The following is a 13,741-nucleotide window of genomic DNA, read 5'->3' on the forward strand; positions in this document are numbered from 1 at the left end:
CCCACGTAGCACTACCTCAAACACTGACATCTTTGAGTCTCTCTACCTGAAGCCTTTCTTGCAGTTCCTTCAAATGATATCATAAAACATCATGACTAATGCTGTCCTGCTATCTAAAGCTTTGCAGCTTCCCCACAAACTTTTTCTGCTTCCCCACAGTCCATCTGCCTCCTCCCATTTCCATTTCATATCTTCAGCAGTTCACTAAACTCAGTCCACTAGTCAGTCCTCATCCATGTAGCTGATCTACCTCCAGATGGACAGGCAGGACTTGATAGCAAAGCCTTTCATTCCTTCTTAAAGGATGTATGTTACTGGATTTGCTCTCCCTGAATTTTTCTCAATAGCTGAAGAGAAAGGCTGAAGCCAGCAGAAAGAAAAAGGTATTCTGCATTTCCAGATAATACTTAAATAGCAACTAGGAAAGCTAGCCTGCTGTTTTTCAGAAGAGAATTTCAGTGAAGACAGCAGCAAAACAGTTGAAGGTTTTTGTTTCATTATTTGCCGTACTTTTCACATTCTTGAAAGCAAAGTAAAGACATATTTCATCCTACTGTGCACCGAGTTTTGCTGACCTAGAATGTATACAGCTAACCATTAAATCTACAGATAGTATGCCCATAAAGGAAACAGCTGGTTTTTCAAGCAACAAATTACAATGGACTTCCAACAGATAAACCTGTCCTGCTTATAAACCAGTCAAGCTAACATCTACATAAAACACACAGACAACAACATCCCCAAACCCACCTTTTTAAACCAGAAGCTTTTCTGAGTATACTCTCCTTTTTTATTACACCAGACACTAAGACTTCTACTCTGACAATGCATTGCTTATATTTTGAATCTACATATATTCGGCATTTTATCCACTCTTAAGAAACTACTTTTTTCTACTACTATAAGAGCTCAATACTAACAGAAGTTTTTTGAGCACACAAATGTATTGATTCCTCAGGTACATGCTCCTGCAAACAGCTGAGTTAGCATTTATAGTTCTAACACAGTCTCTGTTACCTTGGATGTCACACTTTGAATCTGTCACAGGACTTCTGGATGAAGAAACGGAGCAATGACCATCTCTCTTCTTCAAGCTGAAATTTGGTCAGAGAGACCACCCACACCATCAAATCATACCTAAAGATGAATTCCACACAACACATGTCATAGGTTAAAGAAAGGTAAAGAAACTCAATCATTGTCTCCATACGTTTTCTGTTATGGGAGTTTTCTTTCTGAATAACCTACTGTAAAGCAGAAGTGCAGTAGGATTTTACATTAGAATATTTAGAGTTTACTCCTAAGCCCCCCAAAGAAATCGAATTGCTCTTTAAGAATCAATTCTAAAAGAGAGCCCACTTAAAGCCACCAATGCCAACAGATTAAATATTATGCCAATGGATTAAATATTGCCACCCTTTAGACTCTGTAGGAGAGCAGGGAGGGGACCGCTTCACAGTCAGGCAGTTGCTCCTCCTCTTCAGTAGTTTCCTCCCTCCCCTGTTCTCTAATCACACCTTCTGAAAGCTCTGTTAGGGCTGCGCTTCTTACGCCTCTGAAAATGTTCCTCCTCATTAGAGGAGGAGGACGGGGGCGTACTGTTGTAGAGTTCATGTTTCCACCTGAAAGCATTTCAAAGGCAACAAAAAGAAGATTAAGAACATGCTAAGTCATGTCAAGAATCAAGTGAAGTCTATCTCAGAATGTACTGTGAGATCTATGAATTTTCCAGTTCATTATATTTCTCATGCAAGGGATTTCAAAAAGCATTACATGTTTTCCCTTGCGAGAGCAAAATTCAGTCTTTGTTGGGAAGGTAAAATGTTTAACAATTTTACAAACAAAATTCAGCTACAAAGGACTCATTTTCTCTAATCAGTCTCACACAGAAAGCATCCAGTTTCACTGAGCATGAAGTATTCACTCCGTGAAACATAAGTCCCTTGCACTTATTTAATAATCGGTCTTCTAAAAATGATGCACCCTCCTCTTTCCTAAACTGACTGCTTGAAAGAATGCCAAACAAAATGCTCATATCACGCTAGAGATAGCATTCTCCAAGCTCTAAGTGCTTACAGAATCCAAGCTACCTTTGTCACCACCATCACCATTGACACCTCTTTTTGGAATTCTTCTTGATTAAGAGTATTTCCACAGAGAAACATTCCAAGAAAAAAGAAGAAGAAGAAGAAGAAGAAGAAACTTGTATTGGCGTTTGAGTGATTACAGAAGTATATGGTGATACTATTCAGTTGGCTTTTGCATACAGTATACCAGAGCTGTGCAAAATAACTGTATTCTATTTTTCCCCCTGATTTCCACTGAACTTTGTGTTCAAAGTGGTTACCAAAAACAGCAGGCAGGACAAGTAAAGAAGGGAGCTCCTGAGAGAGCTTCAGTTACTTACTCCCAAGGTCTCCAGGCTTTATGATTTCTCAGTGTCTCGGCCTTTGTTTTCCTCACAGTTTGTCTCCCCGACACAGGCACACCAGACAACGTCACACGGAGCTTGAAAAGCAAATGCAGATCTATTCAAAGGCAGCAATAGCTGGGTCAAGCAGCCTGCCAGTGGACAATCACGTCTTGACATAAGTTCTCAGTCTTCTTTAAAATCATGGCAGGCTGCAAAGCAGACAGCATAAAAAACTAAGTGACAGTATAGATTATATGATGCCGTACATAATACTGAAGTACTGACCGAGCTGCATACCCAGTTCTGTCTGTAAGCTAACAACTGGTCCCAGCTGCTGCTTTCTTGACACTAATTACAGATGAGTTTCTCTGAATTTTGCATATAAACAAGAACTGAGTTCCACCTCTATGTCAAACTGAAAAGTTTTTATGAACCCATTCTGAATCATGGAGCAGAAGAGACTAAGAACACAGTAAAATTTCCAGACTCTTCTGTGGAGTCTAACTAAATTACCTACCCTTTTTCAGAAATTCTTTGCTATACTTGACGATTAAATAGTCTGATGAAGATTTTTAGAAGGGGCTTCTGGTTTCAAGTGCGGAACAAAAGGATTTCAGTTAAAGAATCTCAGCCAATACTTCCTAAATCATGTCATCACTGACCCCAAAACGTATTTTTAGAAATCACTTGCTATTGAAATATCATTTCTCCCAAGAAAAAGATCTTGCTGCCTTTGTACCTTCAGACTGTCACAGTTACAATACTACAATTACTCTGTAATTACCAGCCATCTGAAAATACTTTAAAGCATTTTGGGGTGTTGTGACTGACACTACAACTGATAAATAAGAACCATCATTAGCCATACACTTTCCGATTAGTTCTTTTGCAGCAAAGGCTTTATGACAGGGCACTTCTAAATGTGTACATTTGCCTGACTGGGAAGACCAGCCCGCAGTGAATAGCTTACTTTGTTTGTGTTCTACTGAAAGCAAAGAATTTAGAAGAGTGTTACAAGCTTCATTAAGATAAAGCAGGTTAGCGATGAAGCCGAACATGTGATGTGTTTCAACCATCTCTTTACAGAGCACAGGGAAGTTTCAAGTTTCTTTTATCAATGCACAGGACAAGTGGACCACACGCACACCCACTTTTTCAGGAGGACTGAAAGTCACCACAGAGACCAAGAAAGCTGGTTTTGGTGCTGTTCTTTTAGAGATACACAGGTCATTGCCTTAATTCTGTGTGGAGAGCTTTAATTGAAAATCAGGAAGTTTGATATGGAGATAGTAAAACTCATTCTGTAAAACTCCTCAGTAAAAATAGTGCAGTGGAATGGAAATGGTATTATAAACTGTAAACTACGAGTAGGAAAAGAAACTAAATTATAAAGAGCAGACATCCTGAAGTCACACTATAGTAGTTAGCATCACATTTGCAGTATAGTGCTGATACCCATTAGACACAGAGCAGTGCATAGAAAAAATGGAAAACAGCAAGGAGCATGCCAAGTGACAAAGAAATACAGTGTGCACCGATACCTACATCTAGCAAAAACAGTGACATTTACTTGCAGAATGATGGTAAGAAATTTAAATAAAAGTAGTGTGGGTGTTTATATTCTTTTCCTTCATGAAATTATATCCCGCTTATACACAAGAAATCAGCCCTTCAGAGCTATTGTGCAGATAACCTACTTTCCAGCAGAGCTTGACAGCATTCAACAGTTTTCCTTGGTCTAAGGTCATAGGGCATTCGAGAATCTTTGCCATCTTCAGCTTCTCAGGTTTAGCCTTCTTCTGATGACACAATAATTATACCCAGTTCCCCAATGAGAAAAAAGGAACTCAGTGCCTGCAGGAAACGTTTATGCCATTAGCTTCTGTAAAGTAACTTGAAATTCTTCCACAAAGATGACTAGAATGAAAAATACTGCGCTTGCCTGCCTAGCCAGCTTTTAATGATATTCTTTTACATTAATAGCTGGATGCCGTGAAAGGAATGTACATGCTCTGTTTACCTACTGGCCCAATAAGAATAATTTCATTTTATTCCTCAGTAAAAACAATCTTAAAAAAAAGAAAAAAAAAAGAAAGAGTGGCCCTGCTTTCCAAATGCAGGATAAATGATATGGGGTATAGAGACAGAGCACATGGAAAACTGAAAAATGAGTCTGTGAGCACTGGCAACCCCACTCCTCAGTCCTCCAACACTCTTCTCTTTGATCATAAAAAAATGAATTTCTCTGCTCTCCTATTCTTCGAATTCCAGTTGTTCCAATTCCACCTGTTCCAATGATCCCATCTAACCTCCCTTAAACCAGCATTCTCTGTAATCACTCATTCTCTTCTGGTATGCTTCCCACCATAAAAGCATGCTTCAGTTTTCTCCCCATTTCAAATTCCAGAGTTTTCACTTTGCTCCTGAATGAAATCCCACATACTCTTTTCTCCCATTCAGCAGACTATTTATACTGGCTTTCTGCAAGTTTCTCCTTGCCAACTCCCTGAAATCCACACACTTTATCCGCATTACACTACTCCACTCTCTAGATGGCCACGTATCGAAGCAGCTCTCCTTAAAATCTTCAGTTAACTTTCCTCAAGGAGACTTCCAAACCATTAGTCAATTCTCATTCCCCCTTACTAGTCTGCTGCCTTTGGCACATTTGACCATATTTCTTCTTGTTCATCTCTTGCCCTACCTCGATTTCTCTTGGTCACCCTTCCCAGTTTCCTCCCGTCCGTCTAAATGGTCTCTCATTGTTCTACAAGGGGTTCTAATGCCAAGGTGCTTCTTTGGGAGTCCCAGGCTATGTCTAGACTAATGCATAAAAACAGGCATGGACTGTTCCCTGGCCTGTTAAAGACTAATAACCCCAGGGATAATTAATACTTCTTTCATGGACATTTGACTTGTACTTTTTTGTAGGTTTTCATTTCCAATGTTCAAGTCTTGCACAGGCTGCAGAACTTGTGCAAGATACTGCTTTCATGAGGTATTGCATAATTACATCTCTTAATCCAGGCCTGATAAGCTCAACTACTGCAACATGCTTTTCTGTCCTCAAATACAGCCTTACCCCACTCAGATCTATTCAGAAAGTTGCTACAAAGATCACGCTCTGAACTTACTGCCTTAATCACAAAGAACGTTCTCCTGAAACCCTTCAAGATTCTTCTCTTGCAGCAAACATGAAGTTGCTAAGGCCTTTCATGACTTATTCTCCTTCCTGTATTATTTCCCACTGAGTACCCAGGCGACAGCTCTGAATTCCAAGCCGGCTCTGACAGCAGCTCCCACTGACTGCCTGCTCAACACAAAAATGCAGAAATACGTTCTCTCCTCCCCTGCTGTCTTCATGCTTGAGAGGAGCTTTTCATATGCATCATATTTGTATTATCTCCTGAAAATTCTTGCTGGGCTGCTCAAAACCCATGAAAACTGTCAGGCTACTGCTATAGCGAGAGCAGTGCTTATCAGTCAGAGTAGGACTGTCCATTTCCTTATTTTCCCACCTGTCAACAGCCATCTGTTGCCTTTTCTCTTCTGCTAGATTGTAAGCATTTTGGATAAGGACCGATTTCTTTTGCCAACACTCTGTCCTGAGCTTACTAGCAAGGCCCTGCAGTCCCTGACAATAGCTTGTCAGCTCTATGGCTATACACAAATGTGAACAGATGAAAAATATCCAGTAGTTCAGCTCATTTCCACCATTTAAGGTAAGACTTTTGGCCAGAATGCAGTAAAGAAAATTGAAAGCCGGAACTAACCTGCACTGCCATCTTCATTGTCAGCAATTTCGTCATGAGTTCTTTAAGTTTCTTTCTTGTTCTTCCCTCCTCAGTAGTACATATCAAGGTTTTCCTATTTAAAAGAGAGAAGAAGGATCAGACACAAACATGCAGCAAATCTGACATGCGCACACTTGGTGCCTACAGAGTAACTTTATCAAGGCTCTGCATGTACACAAAAGATTAGTATACAGCCCAACTGTGAAGAAAGCAAATAAGGATCACTAGAATCCAACCACCTAGTTTTACTCATTTCCACAAGAGAAACATTCTACTTTCAGTTTATATCTTTCAATCTAATAGAGATGAGAAATGGACACATACTTTAAGAGAAGAAGGAAACCTACACTTTTAAAGATAGGTCATGGCCTACTTTGCCTCTCTGTTAACATGGCCCAGGAAATGTTTTTTTTTTTAAAAAAGTGATTAGCAAAGCAAAAAGCAGGTCATCCCCAGAGATTCCTGAAGTCTATGAATCTATCTTTGCTTTTTATCCTAGAGTTCTCAAAGAACAGGACAGTGGTACTCGCAGGAGTGCTCATTCTGGCACCCAGGATTAACCAGAAGAATTTCTGCTCCAAACCAGGGTTCAGTAAATGTGGAAGTTGCTGCGAATTTCTCATCCAGATTCAAAACTGAGTGTATCAGCTAATCACAGACTACTAATCCACCAGGAGAATCATGAAAAAAGCAAGTTTCCCAGGAGCCACAGAAGTATTCATACTGGCACTTGAGGGTTATCATATGAAATATTGTGGATAAATCTGGTCTCCTTTGGAAAAAAGGAACTGAGATTCAAACAAAAAGCACAAAGGCAGCCTATGAAGATGCTCCAAAAATGAAGTGCTGATCATTCAAAAGTGCACTAGCAGCATTTAATTCAACAGAGAAAAACTAAGACTGAGAAAACATGATTGTTACTGACGAATGAGTGAAGAGTTAACAGGATTCAAGAAGTTTGCCAACTGATATGCACAAGGCTGTGGAATAGAAGTGTTAACAGGGTTAAAGAAGTCTGCCACCTGATAAGGCTGCGGAATCCAAACTGCACGGACACCCAGGGAGGGAAGAAGCGATACGGAGGTGCTGCAGTCTTGCCTCGCTAGCAGGGACTTCCAAGCAGAAGAACGAACAGTCCTGTGATTGTGAAACTCACAGAGGTCAGCAAGAGCAGTGTTTGCCCAGAGCCCCAGCCATATAAAAAGAAACTTGGAAGCTAAGACAGTTTGAGCAGGGACGGGAACGTGACCTGACCATCCTCTCTGCCTGGACCGTGAGTATTCCCCCCCTCCCCTTTTCCTGGGACGCTGGGTTAAGGTAACTCCTCGAGGTTGAGAGTCCTCTCACTAAGAGAGTGAACAAGCTAGCTTTCAAGTTGGGATAAGCAGTGCTTCCAAGTAATAGCGCAGTAGCCAACGGTTTGGGGTTATCCTTTCTAAATTAGTAATCGCATTATTTTAATGGGTGTTACTAATCTGAGAGCTTGCGTGAGGAAATAAACATATTTTTATTATGTTACTGTCTCAGAAGTGACTATTGAACCTTCATAGAGTGACAGTTACTTATAACAGAAATTTCTCTGGGGACAGAGAACCAGTTAAGCTCACAGGCAATGCTGGCACAAGAACAAATACACATAGAGTTGCCATTAAAAAGTGCAGTTTGGATTTGTGAAGGATTCAAATCCCTGAAAGGGGGATTCTGGAAGTGGCTCTCAGTGAAAGGAGCAGTTCACAAGGGAGCTTAAGTCAATTTATGAAGAAGATTCTAGGATACATTTCCCTGTAACAGGCGACTAAACTACATGACACAGGAGATTCTTAGCGAGGTGACGAAATGTCAAAAAACCCAGGCAAACAGAAATACAAACCTGAGTCTGCTTTATCACCACACTTTTCAATCTGAAATGCAATGCACCAAGTTATTGGCTGATCCAAGTGGATCTTGTTGAACTAGTCAGCTCTTATTGTCCCTCCTGGTTTGTGTTAGGTTATGGCACTAAAGGCTAATCTCCACAAACACAGAGGAGCAGAGGAACAATGACAGGCCAAGGAACCCTCCGTAACCTCATCAGAACCAACAGGGCTCCCTAACATGGCTCCTCAACCCATGATCCTGGGGTGACACCCACCACATGAGTCAACGGTCTCCCTGGACCACCTTGCAGATCCCCTTGGAGGGGTTACTGCATGCGGGGGTATGGGAATCAATACAGGATGCCAGGAAGAACATCTTGCAATTGAGACTCACGAGGGGCTGTTTAGAGGAAAGACCAAAGGCAGTGAAAGAGAGGGATCAAGCTAGTTTTGGGGAGGAACCAGTGTGGAGAAACAGAGGAAAAAGGGGATAAAAGGTGCAGACTGCTTGTGAAAAGGTGCCTGGTCAGGAAGCTTCTCTGGCAATGCCCTGCACCTGATAACTGCAGCCTGCTCTGTCTTCTTAACTCCCTTTTGAACTATTCGCCAGGGTGAGGGGACCCTCTCCCAGGAGTTAGGATCAGCATCAGGCCACTGGTTCTGTTTGTGTTTGTGCAAGTGCTGTGTCTTCTGTGTTGATCTGTGTGATTGGTGATAAACATAGGTAGTGTATGTAGGTGTGCTTGTCTGACTACTGGTGAGCCTACATGCTCAGCCTCGCTATTGCCTGCACCTGGAGACATGGAGCTGTGGCAGCCTCGCTTCTGTTGGGCTATTGGATTCAGCATCTCCTACCTGAGCGCACATACAAGGCTGAGTGGAGGCAGGCTCATGTGGGAGCTCCCGCTGCTGCTGTCAGTGCTGGCCCCTCTGCAGCACTGGCATTGTTAAAAAGCACGCGTGTGCGGGCATACTTTGCAAGCTGCTCAAATCTACCTACAAATGCAAAACAAAGATGGTTTCGTGCTGCTTCCCAGCAGAAGTGACCAGCCTGTGCCTTGCAATGCATTTCCCTACAGGAAAGGGGAGCTGCTCAACCCCATGGGCTATCCCACAGGCATTTGTACAGCCACTGCGACATAAAGAGCTCTGTCTGAATTGCCTCTCCTTTCAGCTAGGAAGCTCAGGAGCAAGCAGTGCAAGCCAGACCCTGGACTGGGGACTCAGGGTCTCTGGGTGCTGTAGGGGCCTTCCTCCAGGGACTCCCCCCCAAGGTAAGCGCTGCCCCAGGACTCACAATGGACAGCCCAGGGACTGGCTGAGGCACAGAGGAGAGAAATGGCATTCCCCAGCCTTGGCTGCCAGCAGTGCACTGGAGCTGGGAGAGAACCCAGGCGTCTGGACTCCCAGTCAGCCTCTCCCCTGCTCTCCCCAACAGATCCCTGCCCTTCACCTTCCCACCCAAACCTGAGAGGAGGGGGGGAGTCTTTGTGCACCAGCCCTACACCACCCCCATGCCCAGCCCCGCTGCCCCAGGGCTGTGGGTGCAGCAGGTGCAGGTGGGCTGGACACTGTGCTGTGGGGGAGGATTGGGGGAGTGCACGCGGTGCTGTGTTTGGGCAGGTGTGTGGAAAAGGGGTGTGTGCAGCATCCATGGTGTGGACAGGTCTCTTATCCCCATTCAGAGACACAGGTATTAAGGGGGATCTTTGGCCACAGCATCCTGCGTACATCTGCAATATGTCCATTTAACAGGAAATTCTCTTGCTCCAAACCAACTGCAGGAGATGTCTTGGGGACGAAGGCACTTGCACCAGCTCCCTGAATTCGGAGTCCATCAAACCACATGAATGTGTCAGAAGATGTGCAACTCGGACAGTGTGAAAGAACAAGAGAAGGGAAGAGAAGAAGGAGGGAAAAAGAACAATCAGAGACTGTAAATGCAGCAACTTATGAAATTACTGTTGGTATCTCTTATCTACTGACCTAAAGAAGTGCAAAGTGCAATGGACATTAGCAGCATTATTACGTTTTGGGAAGTCCAGATAAAGTGGTGCTGCTCACAAGATACACTGCAGAGGAAAATACAAGTTCTCCTTGTACTTACCCTGAGATCTGCCGTGTGATAAGCTTGTATCACTGCTGCAACACCTTTTCTGGGGCAGCCTGGAAGATGCAAGAAGACAGAGTGTCCAGACCCTCTATGAGAACAGGTTTGGCTTTCAGGAACAAAGCGCTCTGAAAGACAGCAAATAAACTCTCCTGCGTCATCTAGGAAAAACATTTCCACAGCCAATGGACAAGCTGTGTCAATCTCCTGGCGAACATCAACAAGCCATACAGTCTGTGATGGCTTGCATTTCCCCTAAATGCCTGGCCTGTTGTTTATTTTGGCTGTGCTGACAGCAGATCGGCCCCTCTCCGGCAACTCAGGCAACAGGAGGAGAAAGACAGGAGCACAGCTCCCATCACCTTGCTCAGTGTGCTCTTGAAAGGACCAGAAAGAGAAGGACCAGGGCAATGTTTTGCCCTGGACTCCTGTGGGACCTTGCAATGAACTGCCAAAGGCTTTTGTTTCCTTCCACAAGGGGCACTAAAGCCACCCACAGACAGCCTTGCTCATCAGGCCTTTTTCAAGGTATGCTGAGAAACCTTGAGGGCAGCTCAAAGATCCTGTTTATTCTCGTACTAAGGGGAAAAGGGATCCTCACCACCAAAACTTTAAAGGACATCACATTCAAGAATGTTTTAATGTGAGGATGGCAGAGGCATTTGTTTCTTCCCCAATTCTCAAATCAACTATTGATCAGCAAATTCAAACATTAACCAAGATTTGGTTTTTATCCCCCTCAGTTCTGCCAATCAGTGTAATACAGGCTAGGCCTTTTGTTTCAGCTGGTGCATCTTGACGGCATGGCAAAGTCAAGGCATTGCAGGTCACCTGCTTACACATGTCCATAACTTTGTGGTAGTGGTCAAGATTCCCTGAGAATTGTCATTAGACACAATTCATTTACCCGAGAACGTAAAACACTAGCTCCTCTTTAATATTAGCTGGCAGGTTACGTTATAGCATCCTTTCCCAGAAGCAGTGGAGGAGAAGTCACAGTTCAACAGATAATGGGTTATTTTCCAAAATTCCTGGAAAAGACAATACCAACTGTAATTTGGCTCCACAAATTATAGTACAGACACTGTTAATCACTGTGCAGATTGGCAAGAGGCCAGAAGGAGGCACAATTGAGTAAAATTTCATCTCAGCTGTAAAACAGGTCAGTTTGAATGCAGTCCAGAGGTTCCTTAACTTTACAGACATCCATACTACAAGCTCCAATTGAAACAAAATACTTCTGGATATTGCTGCTTCATAATTCATCTGTTAGATGCAGTTCAAACTCTTAGTCCTTTGGGTGCTGAAAAACAACCACCTCCATTGCAAAAATGAATGGTATTGAGAAAAAGCCTACTAAAAATGGGGTGCGGGGGGGTATACCTGAATTTCACCTTATATGGCATTTTTAGAGCAGCCCAAGTCACATATGGCAGCAACAGCTTCTGCAGCGAGGCCCAAAGCTGCCTTCTCCACAGAACTGAAACGAACAAAACCTTCATCCTGTTTGGCTGATCCCAAATATACAGACCCAGAGCATCCAGGCTGTTAACAAGACTGTTTCAGAGTACCAGTCTGAAAGATTCACCACCGCTTTGTCCTGTGGTCGCAATGCTGGAAAAACCCTGCCCAAACCTCAAAATCCACTCACTAGCAGACATGAGAGAAAAAAGCCCACAAAGTCCTTCAAAATCAAGATGTCAAGCAAGAAGTATCATTTCAATCCAATTCACCTTAGCTGGCTATTCTGCAGATGAACGATGAGTTCACTGTCAACTTGCTGCTTTTCATGCTTTGGACACAGCAAACAGGAAGGAGGAAAAGGTTGGGGGGAGAAGGGGGAGAAAGGAAAGAAGACAGGGAGTAGAAACGGGCATTTTGGCCTGATATTGTTAGGCTACAAGGCACTTATGAATAAGAAAACAGGCCGGGCTGTCACATTAAGCATGGCTTTTGACAGCTGAGAAACAGCAGGGCCTGGATGCGGAATCAATTCCTGCCACACACTTTTCTGCTCAGGAAGTTCTTGTCCATTCCTGCTCAAAGCAAGACTTGGGCACCCCTCAGCCCGTTCAAGGGGCTGTAAACTGGAGCTGAAAAGTGCCCGACTCACTTTATCGTACCAGTCTTGCTCAAACCCCTCCTAACACTTAACTTAGACGTGTGGCACTACAGTACATGATCATGACATTCAGATTCCCACAACACCTAGCTGGAGCAGGAGACTTCTAGTCTCTGCTCTAGCATTTCTCACTGCTGACGGCTTGCCTTTGCAACCTTGAGATTGTTTGTATTTCGAGAAATTTTATTTTAAACCGCCAAAATTCCTTCTAAGCAAACAATGCATAGCTCGGGAGCTTTCAGGACACATCAGCTCATTAGTCCCACTGAGCTTCCTTTCACCTGCTTGAACGAAAGGAACTAACTGCAGCAGCATGTTATTCTTTCTTAGGAAAACCTGCAGTGCAACCACCTCATGTATTTTCCCAATGTATTTCCCAGTACCTTAGAGGCCGCAGAGAGATGCTGAAGCTGGAGAATAAGGAGCTGACTCCAGGTTTGCAGAGTGCTCTCTGGCAGTTCTCCCTCTCTCTGCCACTGGACTCCTCAGCCCTTCTCTTTGCAGAAGCTCAACTTGGGCTGTCTGGTGTGTGGTAAATGCTTGCCCATCTCTAACAGACTTTTTGATGCTCTTGCAGTAAAAAGAAACTCACTAGAACAGCAGAAGATGGCACGTCCACAATAACAGCTCTACACCTCCCTACTTCCCAGCTGTTGGCTCTGAAGCAGGAAAACATCAGAGTTCCTCTGCTTAACAGAGGCAAGGACAGCTCCCCCTGCCCCCACCAAATGGTTCCTCTCCCTTATCATCCAAAACAGCTGAATCCTTTAGACTGTCTCCTTCCCAGAGAAGATCTGCCCAAAATATAAGCAACTAAACCTTATATCCAGTAACAGCTGAAGGTCACCTTCAGCTGTAGGCGTCTGGTACCACCAATAGATTAAAGAACACCATGATCGTAGGATGTTGCAGGAAGAGCCTCTTGAAAGGGATCTTAAACTCACGGCTGTAAATTCTCTTCCACTTTTTCTGAAGCTGTCTCATGGGTATATGTTACCACAGTCCAAAATAAGTTTCTCCTACAAAAGCCCTCCCTACTCTGCTTGCAAGTAGTTCAGAAAAGCTCAGATCTCCTCTTTCAGCCCAATTCATATGCTGTTAAGAGCATCAGCTTGTCAAAATTCTTATGTTAATGTCAAAAACTGTCAGCAGCCTTCTTATGCTAAGTACCTGCCCTCTTACCTGAGCTGCCCCAAGCAATTACTAGCTTTCATCTGTAGCAGCGAAACATAACAGTGTAGTACCCAGCTGACGCCACACTCTTTCAGAAAATTTACAGTACTTAATTTTCCTTTGCTCTTTACTGCATGCTGTTGCCAATAATTCTGAACCCATATCCTCCAAAATTATCTGTTAGCATACAGGATACCTTCCAGACGGTTGCCAACAGCCTTCAGCGCAAATGAACGCCACAACACAGCCAGCCACACTCCCCAGAACAGCCTG

This window comes from Apteryx mantelli, unplaced genomic scaffold (genome assembly GCF_036417845.1).
Source record: "Apteryx mantelli isolate bAptMan1 unplaced genomic scaffold, bAptMan1.hap1 HAP1_SCAFFOLD_58, whole genome shotgun sequence".
Lineage (NCBI taxonomy): Eukaryota > Metazoa > Chordata > Aves > Apterygiformes > Apterygidae > Apteryx > Apteryx mantelli.